This window comes from Gadus morhua, chromosome 15 (assembly GCF_902167405.1).
Source record: "Gadus morhua chromosome 15, gadMor3.0, whole genome shotgun sequence".
Lineage (NCBI taxonomy): Eukaryota > Metazoa > Chordata > Actinopteri > Gadiformes > Gadidae > Gadus > Gadus morhua.
The window spans coordinates 28,423,699-28,441,841 of NC_044062.1; the positions used below are offsets into that span (position 1 = coordinate 28,423,699).

Genomic DNA, 18,143 nt, shown 5'->3' on the forward strand with positions numbered 1-18,143 from the left:
TCGGGGAGGCGCCATGGCGTGCTGCAGCAGAGCCTGAGCAGCAGTGGATACCAGAGCCTCCCCGGCCAAAAGGGGGCCACCAGAAGGAGCCGGTGGCCCTGCAAAAGGACCCTCTGGAGTGTCGGCAGAATCAAAGGCAATGGTGGGTAGGCATAAAGAGGCCTGTCCGGCCAATCGTGCGCCAGCGCGTCCTGCCCTAAAGGGCTGGACGCTTCTGCCCAGGAGAACCAGAGGGGGCAATGCGCCGACTCCTCCGAGGCAAAGAGGTCCACCTCTGCCCTGCCGAAGAGGCCCCACATTGACTCCACCACCTCGGGGTGAAGCCGCCATTCCCCCGGTGGAGGCTTCCGTCGGGAGAGGAAGTCTGCCGCCCGATTCTGGGCCCCCGGCAAATAGACTGCACGTAGGCTGGCCAGACGGGGAGAAGCCCAAGTCAACAGGCTCTGGGATACCCGGAGTAGCCGTGCTGACCTGGTGCCCCCCTGGTGGTTCACCTGCGAAACCGTGGCCATGTTGTCCGACCGGACCAGGACATGCCGGCCTGTCAAATGGGGCAGAAAGCTGGCTAATGCCAGCTGCACAGCCCGGAGTTCCAGCACATTGATGTGTTGTGCCATGTCCCGGCCAGACCACCGTCCCTGCGCAGTCCTGCCCTGCCACACTGCGCCCCATCCCGAGAGGCAGGCATCGGTTGTCACCAACTCCCGGCGTGCCGGGATTGCGCCCATGGGCACGCCTGCCTCCAGATACGCTCTCCTTCTCCATGGGGCCAGAGAGACAAGACACTGCAGGGTCACCTTGACCCTCCTCTGCCTGTGCCACTTGGCATCTAGGTGCAGGCTGTTCAGCCACATTTGGAGTGGGCGCAGGGACAGTAAACCCAGAGGCACCACAGCTGAAGCAGCTGCCAGCTTGCCCAGAAGCTGAAGAAAAAGAATAAAAAGCAGCCTCCTGCCGGCTCTGAAGAGAGGAAGGAGGCGGAGGATGTCGTTCACCCGTCGAGGTGAAAGGTAGGCCTTCATGGCGACCGAGTCCAGGACCAACCCCAGATAGGTAACCCGTTGGGAAGGGTCCAGGCAACTCTTTGTTTGATTCACCGTCAAGCCCAGCCGGGCGACGTGCCACAGCAGGCGGGCCGTGTCCTGGGCCACCTGGGACCTGGAGGGCGCACAGACCAGCCAGTCGTCCAGATACGGCAGGATCTTCATGCCCTGCGTCTGCAGGGGTGCGAGGGCTGCCGCCACAACCCTGGTGAAAACCCTCGGGGAGAGGGAAAGCCCGAAGGGAAGTACCCTGAATTGGTAATGCCTGCCCCGATAGGCAAACCTCAGGAACCGCCTGTGGTGTGCCGCAACCGGCACATGAAAATAGGCGTCCTTTAGGTCTATAGTCGTGAACCACTCCCCCCTGGCAACTACCCTCAGGGTGTCCGCCGAGGTGAGCATGTGAAATGGTAAAATTTTTAAAAACGTGTTCAGGCCCCTTAGGTCTAGAATGGGCCTGAATCCGCCGTCTTTCTTGGTGACCAGAAAGTACGCCGAGTAGAACCCCCCGGGTTGTAACTGAGGGTCCACTGGCTCGATCGCACCCTTGGCCAGGAGGGCGGATAGCTCCTGGGCCAGAGCTGCGGCCTTCGTCGGGTCGCGGACGACTGTCATCCTGACCCGGCCAAAGGCCTGGGGCCGGCGTCGGAACTGTAATTCGTACCCCCGGGTTAAGGTGGAAACCACCCAGGGGTCTATAGTACAGGCAGCCCAATAGCTGATCTGCTGCTGGGAAAAACAGCCGACGACCGGCCCCGTGGTCCTAGCGCCTGGCCCCCCGGCCTCTGTCGGCTCTGGAGGGGTACCGGTGAGGCTCCGCGGCCCGAGGCTGCCCGGGCGATGGGCGGGCGGGGGCGCGAAAGCTATCAGCGGGCTGCTGGGCGGACCGCCGAGACCTGCGTAGGCCCTCCTCTCTTGCTGGGTAAGAGCGTGGTGGCTGGTAGCGGCCCCGGGGGGCAGCCGGGGGGGCTCTAGGCCTGCCAGGAGCGGAGACACTCCTGTGAAGACCTGACAGCTGCAGGTCGGTTTGCCTAGCTTGGGCAGCTCGCTCCAGCGTCTCCAGGGCAGCTGACCCAAACAGCTCCCCCGGTACCACTGGCACGGCTCTAAGGGCCTTCCTGCATGCCTCCGTCAGGGGCGACTGAGCCAACCAAACCTGGCGGCGAGTCTGGACCAGGGTGGACATAACACGCCCCAATTCCCTGGACATGAGGGCAAAGGCCTGTAGGGACGCGTCGCTCAGGTCCTGTGTAGACGGCTCAACTGCAGCTTGTTGCAGCGAGGTCGAGAGCGCCAGCATTAGGTGGGAGAGGGAGTTGCCAATCCGCCCCATACGTGCTGCTGCGTCATAGGCCTTCGAAAGCAGGTCGTCTGTGACCCTGCACTGGGGCCGAGGACACCTGGCATCCGGCCGCAAGGCCTGATCGGGGGTTAGAATGAGGGAGGCAATGGCGGGCTCAACGGGTGGCATGCAACCCAAACCATACTGCGCTGGATCCCGCATGGCAGCCAAGGCCCGAGCACTGGAAGAAGGACGGGGGAGAGCCTTGGCGTCCTTCCAGCAGAGGTGTAGCTCCTTTAAATACTCCTCCGAAGGAGGGACAGAGAAAGGGGCTGTGGCAGGGCTGCGCCTGAAAAAGGCGCTAGGCTGGGCCAAGTCTGCCTGAGGAGCATCGAGCCCCAGGCGAGCCAGGGCCGTACGGATGACGGCCCCGATGGGGTTACCCTCTGTGCTGTGCCCAGAGCTCTGAGTAGAGGAGCGGGAGGCCTCCCCAAAAGCGTTTGAGGATTCCTCCCCCGTGACACCCTCACTGAAGAGGTTGGCTGATGCCGCCAGCGACAGGACATCGTCCGTCCCCGGCACATCCCCCAAGGAAGGGTCAGGCCGGATGTCAGCCACCGCGCCACCTGCCCCAGGTTGCAGGGTCAGGAGGAGTTCCTGTATCCTCTCCATATCGGACGACAAGCGATCCACCTTGGATGCTAGCTCGTCCCTAGCCCTTTTCCTGGGGGGGGGGCCTGCTCTACCCCGACGCCAAGAATGGCCGGGCTGAGCAGGAGGAAGTGGCGCCATTGATGGTAGGTCGACAGCTGCCGGATGTTCCACCGCTGCGAGCCTAGCCAGCCTGAGTGCCAAGGGCATGGAGCCGCAGTTCATACAGGCCCTCTCGGTAAGGCCCTCCCTCAAATGCTCGAAGCCGAGGCAAGAGGGGCAGCGATCATGGCCATCGTCAGGCTCAAGGAGGGCCACACAGGCGCCACACACATGAGCCATCAGCAGAACACTGGGAGAGGGAGCACTGCCTTCACCAGAGAGCTACTAATTCAAGAAGAGCCAAGAAAGTGTTACCGGGAGAGGACGCGAGAGCGCAGTCTTCACCAGCAAGTGACTGGAAAAATAATTACACACTCAAATATACAGCAGTGTTCTCGGGAGAGGACGCGAGAGCGCTGTCTTCACCGGTAAGTGACTGAAAAGAAACAAACAAGTGTTACAGGGAGAGGGCGCGAGAGCGCTGCCTTCACCGGTAAGTGACTAAAAAATAAACCCCAACAGTGTTACAGGGAGAGGGCGCGAGAGCGCTGCCTTCACCGGTAAGTGACCGAAAGAAATAAACAACAGTGTTACAGGGAGAGGACGCGAGAACGCTGCCTTCACCGGTAAGTGACTGACTGGAAAAACCTTTTACCAAATAAATTTGGTAACCCAGAACACAGCCGAGCTGTTTCTATAAGGGAGCTATCAGTAGCGAAATTAATCCCAGTAGTGAAAATAACCCCAGCAGTGTTGCCGGGAGAGGACGCGAGAGCGCTGCCTTCACCGGTAAGTGACTGAAACTAAACAAAACCTTGGAAGCTTCTACTTCAGCGCTGTACAGACCAACAGCCCCTGGAGGACGAGTTCACCCGTTGCTCCGACCCTTGGTCGCGAGGCTGCACACAGTCTGGAGCGCGATCCTTTTCAAAAAGCGAATACGCTATCCGCAAGCGGTACTACAACATGCGTCTTTGCGAGAAGATGAAAGGAACAGATCCTCTGTCGACACCGGGCTATATAGCCAATCCGGTGTCACGAGGGTCACATGTGACCTTGTTGGTATAGGTACTCGAACTGCGCATGCGCGAGACGGATAAATCCAGTGCTTAATGCACCGCCTCTGGCGGTCAGTAAGGATGAAATAGAACTTCAATTGTACATGTGGCAACCGATACATGAAAGTTTGCTTAACGATACAAGAGGGGAAATCGGTTATCGACTGGCAGTACGGTATCATACATTTTTTAGAGAAGTAGTCTGCGTACAGATGGCAGAACTGGCCAACGCTTGTCGGCAGGCCTGAATCTTCGTCGTGATGCAACAATGTTTTTCTCTTCTGTGGCTGTCAACACTTAGTGCATAAACGTACCGTACTCATATCAATGTGTTGACCGGCACTAGCTTTTGAGCGCACACTAGCTTTTGAGCGCACAAGCGCACAAAAGCGTGCGCATTTGAAATCGCACGCACTGATTAACCTGTATCGTTGACGACAACACAGTTTCAATTCTCTCACTTGTTTCGAACATTAGCAATCGGCAACATCTTTGGTAGGTTAAGCATTACGTGACCTCATTTGATTAAAATAGCACACACCTGACTTTTCTAGGCCAAAAAATGGAGATGCCGGGGATTGAACCCGGGGCCTCATACATGCAAAGCATGCGCTCTACCACTGAGCTACATCCCCTTACTGCCTAACAATTTACATTTTAAACCTGCTTCGGAAAACACCAAGGGTTTTCTCGTCCATGGCATTCAGCACTTGGACCTGACAACACTAGTCTTCGGATCTATCAGACCTTTAAATATTAACATTTTATGTTTGGAGAACATGTTGTCAAATAACATCGAATGCTAAGTGCCTGTCCAGATAATGCCGGATTTTATATATGGCGCCTTCTACATGCTTTGATTCACATATTTGCACTGATTTCATGCAGTTTCACCGTAATATGAGTATGTGTTGGCTAAACAAGGGAATGAGTGATCGTATTCAGATAGAACCGTTGTCGGCAGGATTCGAACCTGCGCGGGGAGACCCCAATGGATTTCTAGTCCATCGCCTTAACCACTCGGCCACGACAACACACTTTTAGAGTTCCAAGTCTGTGGCTTTTTGGAACAGGAAGAGTCTGGAACACTTAGGGTAGGTTAAGCCTTGCTTGATCTAATTTTGAAGTAGTCTTCAAATTGACTGAAGCTAGCTTTGATCACATCTTGGAGACGGCAGGCATTGAACCTCAGGCCTTCTACATGAGAAGCATACGCTTTGCCATTGAGAGAAGTCCCCTGTTTTACTTCAATTGTACATCTGTAAAACCGATTCCTGAAGCTTTGCTTAACGATAGAAGGGACAAATAGGTCATCAGTTGACACTAGGGTATCATACATTTTATAGAGAATTTTGCTTGCCTGCCGCCGTTGTCATTGATGGAAAGTCTATTGCATTGATGGATTGCAAGTTTACAACTGCAAGAAACACTTTTATCACATCTACACCAGATGATGCTGGTGCAAAAAGTGTAGGTACTGCTGGGAGTTGAACCCAGGGTCTCCAGTTTACAAGACAGGCGCTTTCACCAGCTAAGCCACAGTACCCCTAATGTTTTGTTCACTGGATACACCAATGAAAAAGGTCTCATGTAGCGTGGCCCGATCATGTGTTAAGCTATCAGAACTGGCGGCTAAAGGAATTCCAATTGAGTAGGTTACTTACATTATACAACTTACTGGTGTGATTAGAACACTGCCTCTTCTGTGAACTAGACAGTCACTATGACAGTCCCAGCAACAGCACCCCTCTTAGTTCAGGAGAAATGCTTCAGCAAATGATTGGGAAGACAACGAAAGAGGTCTGCAGTAACATGACATATTTCTGTTGATCCTTTAAACAGTCCCTTAAACATACACTGATTAACCTGTACAGTTGATAGCAGGATTCGAACCTGCACGGGGAGACCCCAATGGATTTCTAGTGCATCAGCTTAACCGCTTGGCCAGGACAATGGTGCTTATCGACCTCAAGTCTATCAGTTGTTCGAACAGTAACAGACTGCAACGCTTGAGGCTGTGGGATCAAATTGTGAAATAGTTCTACACCCTTGACCACAGCTTGCTTTGATCATATCTTAGTGATCGGACCTCAGCACTCCTACATGAGAAGCTTTACAGATGAGCCGAAAACAGATTACTTCAATTGTACATGTGGCAACCGATACATGAAAGTTTGCTTAACGATACAAGAGGGGAAATCGGTTATCGACTGGCAGTACGGTATCATACATTTCTTAGAGAAGTAGTCTGCGTACAGATGGCAGAACTGGCCAACGCTTGTCGGCAGGCCTGAATCTTCGTCGTGATGCAACAATGTTTTTCTCTTCTGTGGCTGTCAACACTTAGTGCATAAACGTACCGTACTCATATCAATGTGTTGACCGGCACTAGCTTTTGAGCGCACACTAGCTTTTGAGCGCACAAGCGCACAAAAGCGTGCGCATTTGAAATCGCACGCACTGATTAACCTGTATCGTTGACGACAACACAGTTTCAATTCTCTCACTTGTTTCGAACATTAGCAATCGGCAACATCTTTGGTAGGTTAAGCATTACGTGACCTCATTTGATTAAAATAGCACACACCTGACTTTTCTAGGCCAAAAAATGGAGGTGCCGGGGATTGAACTCGGGGCCTCATACATGCAAAGCATGCGCTCTACCACTGAGCTACATCCCCTTACTGACTAACAATTTACATTTTAAACCTGCTTCGGAAAACACCAAGGGTTTTCTCGTCCATGGCATTCAGCACTTGGACCTGACAACACTAGTCTTCGGATCTATCAGACCTCTAAATATTAACATTTTATGTTTGGAGAACATGTTGTCAAATAACATCGAATGCTAAGTGCCTGTCCAGATAATGCCGGATTTTATATATGGCGCCTTCTACATGCTTTGATTCACATATTTGCACTGATTTCATGCAGTTTCACCGTAATATGAGTATGTGTTGGCTAAACAAGGAAATGAGTGATCGTATTCAGATAGAACCGTTGTCGGCAGGACTCGAACCTGCGCGGGGAGACCCCAATGGATTTCTAGTCCATCGCCTTAACCACTCGGCCACGACAACACACTTTTAGAGTTCCAAGTCTGTGGCTTTTTGGAACAGGAAGAGTCTGGAACACTTAGGGTAGGTTAAGCCTTGCTTGATCTAATTTTGAAGTAGTCTTCAAATTGACTGAAGCTAGCTTTGATCACATCTTGGAGACGGCAGGCATTGAACCTCAGGCCTTCTACATGAGAAGCATACGCTTTGCCATTGAGAGAAGTCCCCTGTTTTACTTCAATTGTACATCTGTAAAACCGATTCCTGAAGCTTTGCTTAACGATAGAAGGGACAAATAGGTCATCAGTTGACACTAGGGTATCATACATTTTATAGAGAATTTTGCTTGCCTGCCGCCGTTGTCATTGATGGAAAGTCTATTGCATTGATGGATTGCAAGTTTACAACTGCAAGAAACACTTTTATCACATCTACACCAGATGATGCTGGTGCAAAAAGTGTAGGTACTGCTGGGAGTTGAACCCAGGGTCTCCAGTTTACAAGACAGGCGCTTTCACCAGCTAAGCCACAGTACCCCTAATGTTTTGTTCACTTGATACACCAATGAAAAAGGTCTCATGTAGCGTGGCCCGATCATGTGTTAAGCTATCAGAACTGGCGGCTAAAGGAATTCCAATTGAGTAGGTTACTTACATTATACAACTTACTGGTGTGATTAGAACACTGCCTCTTCTGTGAACTAGACAGTCACTATGACAGTCCCAGCCACAGCACCCCTCTTAGTTCAGGAGAAATGCTTCAGCAAATGATTGGGAAGACAACGAAAGAGGTCTGCAGTAACATGACATATTTCTGTTGATCCTTTAAACAGTCCCTTAAACATACACTGATTAACCTGTACAGTTGACAGCAGGATTCGAACCTGCGCGGGGAGACCCCAATGGATTTCTAGTCCATCACCTTAACCACACAGTTTCGACATTTCAATTCTCTATTATGTTCAAACATTAGCATTCTGCAACATTTTTGGTAGGTAAAGCATTGCGTGACCTCATTTTGTTTAGTGATTCATTACACAGTAACATTCAGCAATGTTTCGTGATCGGATCATTTTTGACTTCTACCTTATAAAAGGGATTCATTCATAATCATCGCATCACCTACACTACAATTTGGAGATGCCGGGGATTGAACCCGGGACCTCATACATGCAAATCATGCGCTCTACCACTGAGCTACATCCCCTTTTTAAATTAATCAGTACATCTCTACTATCAATACCCGAAGCTTTGCTTAATGATACAGCCAATCAATAGGTTGACTTGCACTAGGCCATCCTAAGAGATGAAGATATTTGGCCTGCCTGCTAAAAGCAGAGGTGGTAAACTGGTGTGGCAGATTTCAATCATCTAGCGGGGGATCCAATGGATTTCTAGTGCATCAGCTTAACCGCTTGGCCAGGACAATGGTGCTTATCGGCCTCAAGTCTATCAGTTGTTCGAACAGTAACAGACTGCAACGCTTGAGGCTGTGGGATCAAATTGTGAAATAGTCCTACACCCTTGACCACAGCTTGCTTTGATCACACCTTAGTGATCGGACCTCAGCACTCCTACATGAGAAGCTTTACAGATGAGCCGAAAACAGATTACTTCAATTGTACATGTGGCAACCGATACATGAAAGTTTGCTTAACGGTACAAGAGGGGAAATCGGTTATCGACTGGCAGTACGGTATCATACATTTCTTAGAGAAGTAGTCTGCGTACAGATAGCAGAACTGGCCAACGCTTGTCGGCAGGCCTGAATCTTCGTCGTGACGCAACAATGTTTTTCTCTTCTGTGGCTGTCAACACTTAGTGCATAAACGTACCGTACTCATATCAATGTGTTGACCGGCACTAGCTTTTGAGCGCACAAGCGCACAATAGCGTGCGCATTTGAAATCGCACGCACTGATTAACCTGTATCGTTGACGACAACACAGTTTCAATTCTCTCACTTGTTTCGAACATTAGCAATCGGCAACATCTTTGGTAGGTTAAGCATTACGTGACCTCATTTGATTAAATTAGCACTCACCTGACTTTTCTAGGGCAATCAAATGGAGGCCGGGGATTGAACCCGGGGCCTCATACATGCATAGCATGCTCTCTACCACTGAGCTACATCCCCTCAGCTCAAAAATTTTCATTTTAAGCCTGCTTCGGAACACACCAAGGGTTTTCTCGTCCATGGCATTCAGCACCTGGACCTGACAACACTAGTCTTCGGATCTATCAGACCTTTAAATATTAACATTTTATGTTTGGAGAACATGTTGTCAAAAAATATCGAATGCTAAGTGCCTTTCCAGATAATGCCAGATTTTAAATATGGCACCTTCTACATGCTTAGATTAACATATTTGCACTGATTCATGCAGTTTCACCGTAATATGAGTATGTGTTGGCTAAACAAGGGAATGATTGATAGTATTCAGATAGAACCGTTGTCGGCAGGATTCGAACCTGCGCGGGGAGACCCCAATGGATTTCTAGTCCATCGCCTTAACCACTCGGCCACGACAACACACTTTTAAATTTCCAAGTCTCTGGCTTTTTTTTTCACAATCATGTGTCAAGCTATCAGAACTGGCGGCTAAAGGAATTCCAATTGAGTAGGTTACTTACATTATACAACTTACTGATGTGATTAGAACACTGCCTCTTCTGTGAACTAGACAGTCACTATGACAGTCCCAGCCACAGCACCCCTTTCAGTTCAGGAGAAATGCTTCAGCAAATGATTGGGAAGACAACGAAAGAGGTCTGCAGTAACATGACATATTTCTGTTGATCCTTTAAACAGCCCCTTAAACATACACTGATTAACCTGTACAGTTGACAGCAGGATTCGAACCTGCGCGGGGAGACCTAAGTGCCTTTCCATGCTAAGTGCCTTTCCAGATAATGCCAGATTTTAAATATGGCGCCTTCTACATGCTTAGATTAACATATTTGCACTGATTCATGCAGTTTCACCGTAATATGAGTATGTGTTGGCTAAACAAGGGAATGATTGATAGTATTCAGATAGAACCGTTGTCGGCAGGATTCGAACCTGTGCGGGGAGACCCCAATGGATTTCTAGTCCATCGCCTTAACCACTCGGCGCCGACAACACACTTTTAAATTTCCAAGTCTCTGGCTTTTTTTTTCACAATCATGTGTCAAGCTATCAGAACTGGCGGCTAAAGGAATTCCAATTGAGTAGGTTACTTACATTATACAACTTACTGATGTGATTAGAACACTGCCTATTCTGTGAACTAGACAGTCACTATGACAGTCCCAGCCACAGCACCCCTTTCAGTTCAGGAGAAATGCTTCAGCAAATGATTGGGAAGACAACGAAAGAGGTCTGCAGTAACATGACATATTTCTGTTGATCCTTTAAACAGCCCCTTAAACATACACTGATTAACCTGTACAGTTGACAGCAGGATTCGAACCTGCGCGGGGAGACCCCAATGGATTTCTAGTCCATCACCTTAACCACACAGTTTCGACATTTCAATTCTCTATTATGTTCAAACATTAGCATTCTGCAACATTTTTGGTAGGTAAAGCATTGCGTGACCTCATTTTGTTTAATGATTCATTACACAGTAACATTCAGCAATGTTTCGTGATCGGATCATTTTTGACTTCTACCTTATAAAAGGGATTCATTCATAATCATCGCATCACCTACACTACAATTTAAAGATGCCGGGGATTGAACCCGGGACCTCATACATTCAAAGCATGCGCTCTACCACTGAGCTACATCCCCATTTTATATTAATCAGTACATCTCTACTATCAATACCCGAAGCTTTGCTTAATGATACAGCCAATCAATAGGTTGACTTGCACTAGGCCATCCTAAGAGATGAAGATATTTGGCCTGCCTGCTAAAAGCAGAGGTGGTAAACTGGTGTGGCAGATTTCAATCATGGAGCGGGGGATCCAATGGATTTCTAGTGCATCAGCTTACCCGCTTGGCCAGGACAATGGTGCTTATCGACCTCAAGTCTGTCAGTTGTTCGAACAGTAACAGACTGCAACGCTTGAGGCTGTGGGATCAAATTGTGAAATAGTCCTACACCCTTGACCACAGCTTGCTTTGATCACATCTTAGTGGTCGGACCTCAGCACTCCTACATGAGAAGCTTTACAGATGAGCCGAAACAGATTACTTCAATTGTACATGTGGCAACCGATACATGAAAGTTTGCTTAACGATACAAGAGGGGAAATCGGTTATCGACTGGCAGTACGGTATCATACATTTCTTAGAGAAGTAGTCTGCGTACAGATAGCAGAACTGGCCAACGCTTGTCGGCAGGCCTGAATCTTCGTCGTGACGCAACAATGTTTTTCTCTTCTGTGGCTGTCAACACTTAGTGCATAAACGTACCGTACTCATATCAATGTGTTGACCGGCACTAGCTTTTGAGCGCACACTAGCTTTTGAGCGCACAAGCGCACAAAAGCGTGCGCATTTGAAATCGCACGCACTGATTAACCTGTATCGTTGACGACAACACAGTTTCAATTCTCTCACTTGTTTCGAACATTAGAAATCGGCAACATCTTTGGTAGGTTAAGCATTACGTGACCTCATTTGATTAAAATAGCACTCACCTGACTTTTCTAGGGCAATCAAATGGAGGCCGGGGATTGAACCCGGGGCCTCATACATGCATAGCATGCTCTCTACCACTGAGCTACATCCCCTCAGCTCAAAAATTTTCATTTTAAGCCTGCTTCGGAACACACCAAGGGTTTTCTCGTCCATGGCATTCAGCACCTGGACCTGACAACACTAGTCTTCGGATCTATCAGACCTTTAAATATTAACATTTTATGTTTGGAGAACATGTTGTCAAAAAATATCGAATGCTAAGTGCCTTTCCAGATAATGCCAGATTTTAAATATGGCGCCTTCTACATGCTTAGATTAACATATTTGCACTGATTCATGCAGTTTCACCGTAATATGAGTATGTGTTGGCTAAACAAGGGAATGATTGATAGTATTCAGATAGAACCTTTGTCGGCAGGATTCGAACCTGCGCGGGGAGACCCCAATGGATTTCTAGTCCATCGCCTTAACCACTCGGCCACGACAACACACTTTTAAAGTTCCAAGTCTCTGGCTTTTTTTTACACAATCATGTGTTAAGCTATCGGAACTGGCGGCTAAAGGAATTCCAATTGAGTAGGTTACTTACATTATACAACTTACTGTTGTGATTAGAACACTGCCTCTTCTGTGAACTAGACAGTCACTATGACAGTCCCAGCCACAGCACCCCTCTCAGTTCAGGAGAAATGCTTCAGCAAATGATTGGGAAGACAACGAAAGAGGTCTGCAGTAACATGACATATTTCTGTTGATCCTTTAAACAGTCCCTTAAACATACACTGATTAACCTGTACAGTTGACAGCAGGATTCGAACCTGCGCGGGGAGACCCCAATGGATTTCTAGTCCATCACCTTAACCACACAGTTTCGACATTTCAATTCTCTATTATGTTCAAACATTAGCATTCTGCAACATTTTTGGTAGGTAAAGCATTGCGTGACCTCATTTTGTTTAATGATTCCTTACACAGTAACATTCAGCAATGTTTCGTGATCGGATCATTTTTGACTTCTACCTTATAATAGGGATTCATTCATAATCATCGCATCACCTACACTACAATTTAGAGATGCCGGAGATTGAACCCGGGACCTCATACATGCGAAGCATGCGCTCTACCACTGAGCTACATCCCCTTTTTATATTAATCAGTACATCTCTACTATCAATACCCGAAGCTTTGCTTAATGATACAGCCAATCAATAGGTTGACTTGCACTAGGCCATCCTAAGAGATGAAGATATTTGGCCTGCCTGCTAAAAGCAGAGGTGGTAAACTGGTGTGGCAGATTTCAATCATGGAGCGGGGGATCCAATGGATTTCTAGTGCATCAGCTTAACCGCTTGGCCAGGACAATGGTGCTTATCGACCTCAAGTCTATCAGTTGTTCGAACAGTAACAGACTGCAACGCTTGAGGCTGTGGGATCAAATTGTGAAATAGTCCTACACCCTTGACCACAGCTTGCTTTGATCACATCTTAGTGGTCGGACCTCAGCACTCCTACATGAGAAGCTTTACAGATGAGCCGAAAACAGATTACTTCAATTGTACATGTGGCAACCGATACATGAAAGTTTGCTTAACGATACAAGAGGGGAAATCAGTTATCGACTGGCAGTACGGTATCATACATTTCTTAGAGAAGTAGTCTGCGTACAGATAGCAGAACTGGCCAACGCTTGTCGGCAGGCCTGAATCTTCGTCGTGACGCAACAATGTTTTTCTCTTCTGTGGCTGTCAACACTTAGTGCATAAACGTACCGTACTCATATCAATGTGTTGACCGGCACTAGCTTTTGAGCGCACACTAGCTTTTGAGCGCACAAGCGCACAAAAGCGTGCGCATTTGAAATCGCACGCACTGATTAACCTGTATCGTTGACGCCAACACAGTTTCAATTCTCTCACTTGTTTCGAACAATAGCAATCGGCAACATCTTTGGTAGGTTAAGCATTACGTGACCTCATTTGATTAAAATAGCACTCACCTGACTTTTCTAGGGCAATCAAATGGAGGCCGGGGATTGAACCCGGGGCCTCATACATGCATAGCATGCTCTCTACCACTGAGCTACATCCCCTCAGCTCAAGAATTTTCATTTTAAGCCTGCTTCGGAACACACCAAGGGTTTTCTCGTCCATGGCATTCAGCACCTGGACCTGACAACACTAGTCTTCGGATCTATCAGACCTTTCAATATTAACATTTTATGTTTGGAGAACATGTTGTCAAAAATTATCGAATGCTAAGTGCCTTTCCAGATAATGCCAGATTTCAAATATGTCGCCTTCTACATGCTCAGATTAACATATTTGCACTGATTCATGCAGTTTCACCGTAATATGAGTATGTGTTGGCTAAACAAGGGAATGATTGATCGTATTCAGATAGAACCGTTGTCGGCAGGATTCGAACCTGCGCGGGGAGACCCCAATGGATTTCTAGTCCATCGCCTTAACCACTCGGCCACGACAACACACTGTTAGAGTTCCAAGTCTGTGGCTTTTTGGAACAGGAAGAGTCTGGAACACTTAGGGTAGGTTAAGCCTTGCTTGATCTAATTTTGAAGTAGTCTTCAAATTGACTGAAGCTAGCTTTGATCACATCTTGGAGACGGCAGGCATTGAACCTCAGGCCTTCTACATGAGAAGCATACGCTTTGCCATTGAGAGAAGTCCCCTGTTTTACTTCAATTGTACATCTGTAAAACCGATTCCTGAAGCTTTGCTTAACGATAGAAGGGACAAATAGGTCATCAGTTGACACTAGGGTATCATACATTTTATAGAGAATTTTGCTTGCCTGCCGCCGTTGTCATTGATGGAAAGTCTATTGCATTGATGGATTGCAAGTTTACAACTGCAAGAAACACTTTTATCACATCTACACCAGATGATGCTGTTGCAAAATGTGTAGGTACTGCTGGGAGTTGAACCCAGGGTCTCCAGTATACAAGACAGGCGCTTTCACCAGCTAAGCCACAGTACCCCTAATGTTTTGTTTACTTGATACACCAATGAAAAAGGTCTCATGTAGCGTGGCCCGATCATGTGTTAAGCTATCAGAACTGGCGGCTAAAGGAATTCCAATTGAGTAGGTTACTTACATTATACAACTTACTGATGTGATTAGAACACTGCCTCTTCTGTGAACTAGACAGTCACTATGACAGTCCCAGCCACAGCACCCCTCTCAGTTCAGGAGAAATGCTTCAGCAAATGATTGGGAAGACAACGAAAGAGGTCTGCAGTAACATGACATATTTCTGTTGATCCTTTAAACAGTCCCTTAAACATACACTGATTAACCTGTACAGTTGACAGCAGGATTCGAACCTGCGCGGGGAGACCCCAATGGATTTCTAGTCCATCACCTTAACCACACAGTTTCGACATTTCAATTCTCTATTATGTTCAAACATTAGCATTCTGCAACATTTTTGGTAGGTAAAGCATTGCGTGACCTCATTTTGTTTAATGATTCATTACACAGTAACATTCAGCAATGTTTCGTGATCGGATCATTTTTGACTTCTACCTTATAAAAGGGATTCATTCATAATCATCCAATCACCTACACTACAATTTGGAGATGCCGGGGATTGAACCCGAGACCTCATACATGCGAAGCATGCGCTCTACCACTGAGCTACATCCCCTTTTTATATTAATCAGTACATCTCTACTATCAATACCCGAAGCTTTGCTTAATGATACAGCCAATCAATAGGTTGACTTGCACTAGGCCATCCTAAGAGATGAAGATATTTGGCCTGCCTGCTAAAAGCAGAGGTGGTAAACTGGTGTGGCAGATTTCAATCATGGAGCGGGGGATCCAATGGATTTCTAGTGCATCAGCTTACCCGCTTGGCCAGGACAATGGTGCTTATCGACCTCAAGTCTGTCAGTTGTTCGAACAGTAACAGACTGCAACGCTTGAGGCTGTGGGATCAAATTGTGAAATAGTCCTACACCCTTGACCACAGCTTGCTTTGATCACATCTTAGTGGTCGGACCTCAGCACTCCTACATGAGAAGCTTTACAGATGAGCCGAAAACAGATTACTTCAATTGTACATGTGGCAACCGATACATGAAAGTTTGCTTAACGATACAAGAGGGGAAATCGGTTATCGACTGGCAGTACGGTATCATACATTTCTTAGAGAAGTAGTCTGCGTACAGATAGCAGAACTGGCCAACGCTTGTCGGCAGGCCTGAATCTTCGTCGTGACGCAACAATGTTTTTCTCTTCTGTGGCTGTCAACACTTAGTGCATAAACGTACCGTACTCATATCAATGTGTTGACCGGCACTAGCTTTTGAGCGCACACTAGCTTTTGAGCGCACAAGCGCACAAAAGCGTGCGCATTTGAAATCGCACGCACTGATTAACCTGTATCGTTGACGACAACACAGTTTCAATTCTCTCACTTGTTTCGAACATTAGCAATCGGCAACATCTTTGGTAGGTTAAGCATTACGTGACCTCATTTGATTAAAATAGCACTCACCTGACTTTTCTAGGGCAATCAAATGGAGGCCGGGGATTGAACCCGGGGCCTCATACATGCATAGCATGCTCTCTACCACTGAGCTACATCCCCTCAGCTCAAGAATTTTCATTTTAAGCCTGCTTCGGAACACACCAAGGGTTTTCTCGTCCATGGCATTCAGCACCTGGACCTGACAACACTAGTCTTCGGATCTATCAGACCTTTAAATATTAACATTTTATGTTTGGAGAACATGTTGTCAAAAAATATCGAATGCTAAGTGCCTTTCCAGATAATGCCAGATTTTAAATATGGCGCCTTCTACATGCTTAGATTAACATATTTGCACTGATTCATGCAGTTTCACCGTAATATGAGTATGTGTTGGCTAAACAAGGGAATGATTAATAGTATTCTGATAGAACCGTTATCGGCAGGATTCGAACCTGCGCGGGGAGACCCCAATGGATTTCTATTCCATCCCCTTAACCACTCGGCCACGACAACACACTTTATAAGTTCCAAGTCTCTGGCTGTTTTTTACACAATCATGTGTTAAGCTATCAGAACTGGCGGCTAAAGGAATTCCAATTGAGTAGGTTACTTACATTATACAACTTACTGATGTGATTAGAACACTGCCTCTTCTGTGAACTAGACAGTCACTATGACAGTCCCAGCCACAGCACCCCTCTCAGTTCAGGAGAAATGCTTCAGCAAATGATTGGGAAGACAACGAAAGAGGTCTGCAGTAACATGACATATTTCTGTTGATCCTTTAAACAGTCCCTTAAACATACACTGATTAACCTGTACAGTTGACAGCAGGATTCGAACCTGCGCGGGGAGACCCCAATGGATTTCTAGTCCATCACCTTAACCACACAGTTTCGACATTTCAATTCTCTATTATGTTCAAACATTAGCATTCTGCAACATTTTTGGTAGGTAAAGCATTGCGTGACCTCATTTTGTTTAATGATTCATTACACAGTAACATTCAGCAATGTTTCGTGATCGGATCATTTTTGACTTCTACCTTATAAATGGGATTCATTCATAATCAACGCATCACCTACACTACAATTTGGAGATGCCGGGGATTGAACCCGGGACCTCAAACATGCGAAGCATGCGCCCTACCACTGAGCTACATCCCCTTTTTATATTAATCAGTACATCTCTACTATCAATACCCGAAGCTTTGCTTAATGATACAGTCAATCAATAGGTTGACTTGCACTAGGCCATCCTAAGAGATGAAGATATTTGGCCTGCCTGCTAAAAGCAGAGGTGGTAAACTGGTGTGGCAGATTTCAATCATGGAGCGGGGGATCCAATGGATTTCTAGTGCATCAGCTTAACCGCTTGGCCAGGACAATGGTGCTTATCGACCTCAAGTCTATCAGTTGTTCGAACAGTAACAGACTGCAACGCTTGAGGCTGTGGGATCAAATTGTGAAATAGTCCTACAACCTTGACCACAGCTTGCTTTGATCACATCTTAGTGATCGGACCTCAGCACTCCTACATGAGAAGCTTTACAGATGAGCCGAAAACAGATTACTTCAATTGTACATGTGGCAACCGATACATGAAAGTTTGCTTAACGATACAAGAGGGGAAATCGGTTATCGACTGGCAGTACGGTATCATACATTTCTTAGAGAAGTAGTCTGCGTACAGATAGCAGAACTGGCCAACGCTTGTCGGCAGGCCTGAATCTTCGTCGTGACGCAACAATGTTTTTCTCTTCTGTGGCTGTCAACACTTAATTGCATAAACGTACCGTACTCATATCAATGTGTTGACCGG

General features: G+C 47.2%; 17 non-coding genes across 17 annotated transcripts; all 17 read right to left on the reverse strand.

The window, feature by feature from the left end:
- Positions 1–4,699: 4,699 nt before the first annotated feature.
- On the reverse strand, positions 4,700–4,771 carry trnaa-ugc (transfer RNA alanine (anticodon UGC)). Its single transcript has one exon. It is a non-coding gene; the product is annotated as a tRNA-Ala (tRNA).
- Positions 4,772–5,088: 317 nt separating this feature from the next.
- Positions 5,089–5,170, reverse strand: trnas-aga (transfer RNA serine (anticodon AGA)). Its single transcript has one exon. It is a non-coding gene; the product is annotated as a tRNA-Ser (tRNA).
- A 438-nt stretch (positions 5,171–5,608) lies between these two features.
- trnat-ugu (transfer RNA threonine (anticodon UGU)) lies at positions 5,609–5,682 on the reverse strand. Its single transcript has one exon. It is a non-coding gene; the product is annotated as a tRNA-Thr (tRNA).
- Positions 5,683–6,745: 1,063 nt separating this feature from the next.
- Positions 6,746–6,817, reverse strand: trnaa-ugc (transfer RNA alanine (anticodon UGC)). Its single transcript has one exon. It is a non-coding gene; the product is annotated as a tRNA-Ala (tRNA).
- Positions 6,818–7,134: 317 nt separating this feature from the next.
- On the reverse strand, positions 7,135–7,216 carry trnas-aga (transfer RNA serine (anticodon AGA)). The gene has a single exon. It is a non-coding gene; the product is annotated as a tRNA-Ser (tRNA).
- Positions 7,217–7,654: 438 nt separating this feature from the next.
- trnat-ugu (transfer RNA threonine (anticodon UGU)) lies at positions 7,655–7,728 on the reverse strand. Its single transcript has one exon. It is a non-coding gene; the product is annotated as a tRNA-Thr (tRNA).
- A 598-nt stretch (positions 7,729–8,326) lies between these two features.
- trnaa-ugc (transfer RNA alanine (anticodon UGC)) lies at positions 8,327–8,398 on the reverse strand. The gene has a single exon. It is a non-coding gene; the product is annotated as a tRNA-Ala (tRNA).
- Positions 8,399–9,642: 1,244 nt separating this feature from the next.
- On the reverse strand, positions 9,643–9,724 carry trnas-aga (transfer RNA serine (anticodon AGA)). The gene has a single exon. It is a non-coding gene; the product is annotated as a tRNA-Ser (tRNA).
- Positions 9,725–10,234: 510 nt separating this feature from the next.
- On the reverse strand, positions 10,235–10,316 carry trnas-aga (transfer RNA serine (anticodon AGA)). Its single transcript has one exon. It is a non-coding gene; the product is annotated as a tRNA-Ser (tRNA).
- Positions 10,317–10,897: 581 nt separating this feature from the next.
- trnas-uga (transfer RNA serine (anticodon UGA)) lies at positions 10,898–10,969 on the reverse strand. Its single transcript has one exon. It is a non-coding gene; the product is annotated as a tRNA-Ser (tRNA).
- Positions 10,970–12,230: 1,261 nt separating this feature from the next.
- On the reverse strand, positions 12,231–12,312 carry trnas-aga (transfer RNA serine (anticodon AGA)). The gene has a single exon. It is a non-coding gene; the product is annotated as a tRNA-Ser (tRNA).
- A 581-nt stretch (positions 12,313–12,893) lies between these two features.
- Positions 12,894–12,965, reverse strand: trnaa-cgc (transfer RNA alanine (anticodon CGC)). Its single transcript has one exon. It is a non-coding gene; the product is annotated as a tRNA-Ala (tRNA).
- A 1,262-nt stretch (positions 12,966–14,227) lies between these two features.
- trnas-aga (transfer RNA serine (anticodon AGA)) lies at positions 14,228–14,309 on the reverse strand. The gene has a single exon. It is a non-coding gene; the product is annotated as a tRNA-Ser (tRNA).
- Positions 14,310–14,747: 438 nt separating this feature from the next.
- trnat-ugu (transfer RNA threonine (anticodon UGU)) lies at positions 14,748–14,821 on the reverse strand. The gene has a single exon. It is a non-coding gene; the product is annotated as a tRNA-Thr (tRNA).
- A 598-nt stretch (positions 14,822–15,419) lies between these two features.
- trnaa-cgc (transfer RNA alanine (anticodon CGC)) lies at positions 15,420–15,491 on the reverse strand. The gene has a single exon. It is a non-coding gene; the product is annotated as a tRNA-Ala (tRNA).
- Positions 15,492–16,753: 1,262 nt separating this feature from the next.
- trnas-aga (transfer RNA serine (anticodon AGA)) lies at positions 16,754–16,835 on the reverse strand. The gene has a single exon. It is a non-coding gene; the product is annotated as a tRNA-Ser (tRNA).
- Positions 16,836–17,416: 581 nt separating this feature from the next.
- trnaa-cgc (transfer RNA alanine (anticodon CGC)) lies at positions 17,417–17,488 on the reverse strand. Its single transcript has one exon. It is a non-coding gene; the product is annotated as a tRNA-Ala (tRNA).
- Between the last annotated feature and the right edge of the window lie 655 nt (positions 17,489–18,143).